Genomic DNA, 6,000 nt, shown 5'->3' with positions numbered 1-6,000 from the left:
GCTAAAGAGACCAAAACTTTTGTTTTGTACCTGTCAGTGAATCTATTAATATGGCAGCTGAGGTTGGGTCTTGAAGTTACTGGGGACTCACTCGCCAGCATCAAGTGGCCATTAATGGAATTGCACCTAGCATTTCAATGGCGGTCTAGTTGAAAGGTAAATCAGCACCTACAAGTGGTTAAAAAATGCCTGTAACACAGGTCTGAATGTTGACAGCACAACGTCCCAAATAATAATAAAATACAAGTAATTACACAAGTAATACCTGTAAAAGGCGGGTTACATCCTGGACAGGTCATCAGTCTTTCAATGGTCACATCATGCAGTTATAAAAGCTCAATAAAGCTCAATATTAGACCATTAAACTTACAAAAATAACAATTTTGTGAATCAGTTCATTTTACTAGGCTACACTTGGAACACTTTTAATAATCACTTAATAAACAGAAAATCAAATCAAGGCCTCAAACTGTTATGGACAGTTTGGTGATAGAGTCTTCACTATGACAATGTATAACCTGCATGATTGTTTTACTGCTGACACTGTGTTTGAGCAGATACGAGTAATTAATTTACTGAGCTCAATTATATTACTAATGACTATTAGGATGCTCAAGTTTTTACACGCTTAGAAAATAACAAATCAGCTTATACATTTACAGCCACATACAGTGACTCATGATGAAGTTCGGAAATCAACTGTCCCTAAAGGAAATGACCCACAATCCCACACAACACGGGAAGTGAGATCTGAGCTGAATCTGTCCAGACGTACCCCCATGTATCCTGTCCAGCCCAAACAAATCCTCTCACAGGGAGAGAAGGATACTCGGTAAATCCCTGTATACTCCTCAGTCAGGATATTTAATTCTGACTCAGTGTCTGTCTCTTTTTCACTCCGTCTCTTGACCGTCCTCTGGTTATCATCTGTCTTCTCTCTTCCTCCTGCATTTATTCTCTCTTGTCTCTCCTCCTTCCGTTAGCTCGTTCTGTGAAGGGCATTTGGAAATGTGTTATGCTCAGGGGATGTTTACATCACTAAATGATTGATGGGAGGTAATGTTCCATGCAGCCACAGATCGGACGCACACATCTGCCTTCAGAGTCAGCAGCACAGCGGTTTTATGTTACAATAAATATGTACAGTAATTTTTCACTCAATTTATTAAAACTGGATGGTCCGTGATCTGTTACTAGTCTGACAGTTGTTTTAAACTGCCAAGAAAAAGAGAAGATGCTGCGCAACTCACAAGTTCTGTAACTCCAGCCACAAAAAGCAAAAACTAAATTAGTTATGTTATTTAAATTTGGTCCCTAAGCCCTCCAAGGTCACCTCTGGAGACAGAGGTCATGGAAGTGCTGGCATTGCGTTTTTACCACAGGCCTCAAACTTCCACACCGAGCAAACACTGACGTCTGTGTCAAACTTGCCCAACATTCGTGCCACAAATCATCACCGGTGTCAAGAAGTGAAGTATTCAGCTACGACTCAGAGACCAAACAGCAGCTTCGAGTAGAAAAAGCTGAAACTGTTCAAAGCCAATGGTGACAGATTATGTCTGGAATGTGACCGGAGCACAGAGGTTCAGACTGCCACTGTCGGGTTCCACTACAATATCCTGTATAATAAGTCTGAGGGAATACATGTGGTGAAAAGAACCTGAGTTTCAGCATGTGCCACTGTACACTCACAGTGCACTGAATATGCGTGTTCGTCCCTCATCATCTGAGCTATTTACTAAGAATTTGTCTTCCCATGACTGTGTCCTCATACCTAAAAAAGCAAATTGAAGACTTGCACACATGCATGTGGGACTGCAGATTGGGACTTTCAGGGAGCTTCCTACAAACAGCAGGAGCAGTGTAAGTGATGCAAAGATACAAAAAGAGATCAAATTTAAACGGTGTAAGGTTTTTTTTGGGGGGGGGGTGAAGTTAGAGACCTTTGTATAGGAAATATATTTATATTTATTTCGCTGATTTTATTTATTTATTTAGGACAGTGCATGTTAATGAACATAAATGTAAAAAAAAAAATTACATGAATGTAAACATGCCAGATTATAGCCAAAGGCTAATTTCCATCTGTTGTCCTTAAACATAAAAAAATAGACATAATAATTCATAAAAATTCATCATTCATTCATAATAAAAACTCCATCACCAAACTTACACATACACACCATTCTGTTCACAAATAAAACATTAAAACTATACAACTCATACATGATCACACACTTGATTTGTCCATAACCAGTTTTTAACCTTTGCCTTAAACAAATTGAGTGTAGAGCATTCTCTAATGGGTTGAGGAAGACTGTTCCACAGATGGCCACCCTGGACAGAGAGGACGTTCAGCCCAAATGCTGTCCGTCTGTGGGGTATAAACAAGTCTCCTCGGATTGTAGCTCGAGTGGTCCTGTCTGATCTTTCTTTATGCCTAATGAACTGCTTTAGTGGTGGTGGAGCAAGGGAGTGTAAGACTTTATATATTAAACTCACTCTTTTAAGTTTCACTAAGTTATTGAAGTTCAGTAATTTATGTTTTTTTAACACATGACAGTGGTGGTGGGAAGTCGGTTTTTTGTCAAGTAGTTTTAAACTTCTTTTATAAATGTTTTCAATAGTTTTAAGTGTTGTTGGACAAGCAAGTGACCAGGACGTCAAACAATAGTCCATATGAGAGATGATCATTGAGTAAAAATAAGTTTTTGCAACATTCATATTTAAATTATTACGCATATGATTAAAATTTCGATTATTAAATTTAAGTACCTGGGACACTTTATTTATGTGACTCTTGAAGGATAATGTTGGGTCTAGAATGACCCCAAGATATTTAAATTCTGGAGCTAATTCAAGCTCTACTCCATCCAGGAATATGTTTGCTTCAAGTTTAAGGGGCGTTTTGAAAAATACATACAGACAGTTTTTGAGGTGTTCAACATTAGGCATGAGTCCTCCAGCCACCTATGCATTAATGCTAAAGCAGCTGTAAGATCTTTTGCCACCTGCTGGACACTATTTGCTTGCGTATATATAACTGCATCATCCGCATACATTTGAGCAAATATACATTAAAAGTGCATATTTAAACTTAGTCATGAATGTTAAATCAACTACAAATGGGATATTTGATTATATTATTGTACAAGCAAATGTGCTGTGCTATACTTTAAAATGGGAATAACAACTGGTGATGATTATAATCATTGCAGCTGTTCCTTATTTTAATTATTCATCTTTGGTGTTTCTTTATTTGCACATGAGGAATGCCAATTAGAGACCAAAGCAGATGGTTTCATTTTATTATTTTGACACATGTTGGTGCGCTGGAAAGTCTTCTGACTTCAGAAGATTTTACCTATATGTACATGAAAGCACCTAACAAAGGAGGGTGACTGTGACTTGTCATGATATAGAGCCGGTCACCTACTCTTTGCCTGAAACCTATTCATACAGAAAAGTACTGGGCCACCTACACATTACATCCATGGGAGCTGTTCAGCCACGGAAACCCACGTCGTGAAGCTCCAGTGAAAAGTTTTTGTCCTGGTGTTAATGCCAGAGGAGGTCCAGAAGGCCCCGGTTATTGGGTTATTATGCAGTGGTGACTTTTACACACTGCGCCTCAGATCTGCTAATTAGCTGTGGCTAGAAGCCCCATGCATATTTCATCAGCTGTATTTTGTTTAAATATTACTGTGTGTCGTCTCTGCTGTATAAACAAATAAAATACAAAAAATGCAGCAGGGGTGACCCTGTTCTGTAACTTTGTGTAGTCTGCCACTTCGTGGGCGACTTGCTGTGGCTCCTGAACACTTCCACTTTGCAGCACCACCACTTACAGCTGATTGTGGATTCTAAGGGAGGGAAGAAATTTCACAAACCGAATTACAGCACCACACTCCATTTACATCATTTACAGCATTGTTTGTAAAGTTAGACTGCACGGCTAGATGATGAATTTACTCACCTGTGGCAATATGACTGAAAACAGCTGAATTTAAAGATTAAGTATTAGTGTATGTTAAGACACAGTGGACCCAAATTTGTCTCTCCCTCTCTATATATATTCTTCCTCAGTTCCTGACTGGTGTTATCTAATGTAACATCAACACAGCACTCTACAAATAACCGAGAGAATCATTTTGACAAGAGCTATGCTGCTACTTAAAAAGTGAAAATGCAGTTAATCCAAAAACAGCAGGGACTGCGGTGAGAAAGAGACAAATATTAGTCAGGAAAGCTTTAACATGTGGACTCTATACAAGTCTTGAAGCTCCTGCAGTGATAACTCAGCAGTTCTGTGGGTCATCTGTGTTAATCTGTTGTTTAATGTGGCGTACCAGGTATTTAAGATTGGTGTCTTTGTCTCATCTGCTGTATACAGGACAGCATTCAATGCCTAATATAGGCTTGAGCAGTCAGAAACATGTTTGTAAAGACATTTGTCAAGATAAGATATCTCAAAGTGAAAGTGGAATGTGTAATCCCGAGCAGGAGCATACTTTCCAGTGCTTCCTTTATTGTCCAAGAGTCATGGCAGAAGCATTGCTGGAGAAAGATAAAAAACGTTCTCTCTATGGCGTGCCTCAGTCTCTGCGCACAGCAGACGCTTTTATTGTTGAAATGCATGAATTTGTGACTAAACCTTGTTTTATTCATGGGGAAGTTTTAACTCAGCTTCGTGGACAATGAAGTGTCTGTTCGTAATGTAACTCTGAAAAAGTTTCGAGCTACAGATTTGTTTGAACTGTGCATAAAAAACCCAAAAGGAATGACTTCACACAGCAGTGTAATGAAGAACTGGAAAACCGAAAGCTTGTTAGAGTCAGATAATGAATATAATTTTCAGTGATTTTCTGTTGGGAAGTAAATGACATTCACTTTGAAGTAACCATCCACACACATTTGCCTTGTGATGTGCTATGATGATTCAGACATGCCTGTTTTCACAGACACTGCAACATGAATATGTATGAAAAGAAAACAGCCTGTTTTGACCTGAAACGTGCTTATTAAGGGAAAAAAAAAATTCCACAGCTCCCCCACGCAGTGTGTGGTCTGCGGCATTAATCAAACACAAAAAAAGGGAACATTTTTACATTTCAAATTTGCTGCATTTCAAAAGCTCTGCTGTCTGTTGGTTATGCCTTGTACAGACTAGCAGACAAAGGATTGCACAGGGCGCGATGACTCAAGTGACAAGAGGGTGGTTACAAATTCGCTCAGCTCGGAAACCCATCATTACTGGGAACATGAGAGTATCAGAGCTACACTGCAGCCAATTAAAATGTGACCTTGGGTTTTGGTGTTGGAATGGGGTACATATGAAATATGTTGCATCATATGTTGATAAACTGAAAATGTGGTGGGCAACGCGGAGTTGAGATGAGCTACTTGCAATTAGCATACCATGAAAGTGGGGGCAGCTTATTAAAGTCAAGAAAAGGTCATATTGTAAACAATTAGAGGCATACAGATACGTGCCTAAATATGCACAACCACCCGCCTCTTCACTGCGTTGCCACAAAACATGACTGAATAATGGCATTGCTGAGCAGGCTCAACATTTTTTTTTTTACATAATAATGATTTCGATTCTTGTAGATTCTTAAAATTACTGGGCAAAAGTTTTGAGTCACCCCTTATTTCATGGTATTTTATATTTTGCTAATGGGAAAGACGCACAGTGAGATCTAGCAATGAAGGCAAAAACAGTTTGTACACTCCTGATGAGACTGAAATAACCACCCTTTTCTTGTAGCACAGCATGAACTCTATTAGACATGCTTTCTTGCAGTTTCTTCAGCACAGGATTTAGGAATAGTTCTTCAGTCTTCCTGAAGGACATCCAAAGCTCTTCTTTTGTTCTGTTCTCTATCATCATGATCTCACACTTCTTCAGTGTTGAAATTGGAAGAAATTGGTGACTTGTCCGTGATAGTTAGGACAGCTAGGACAGCTAGGACAGCTAGGACAGGCTCCAGCCCCCTG

Source organism: Rhamphochromis sp. 'chilingali' (genome assembly GCF_963969265.1).
Source record: "Rhamphochromis sp. 'chilingali' genome assembly, chromosome: 17".
Lineage (NCBI taxonomy): Eukaryota > Metazoa > Chordata > Actinopteri > Cichliformes > Cichlidae > Rhamphochromis > Rhamphochromis sp. 'chilingali'.
Note: the sequence above shows the minus strand (reverse complement) of the source record.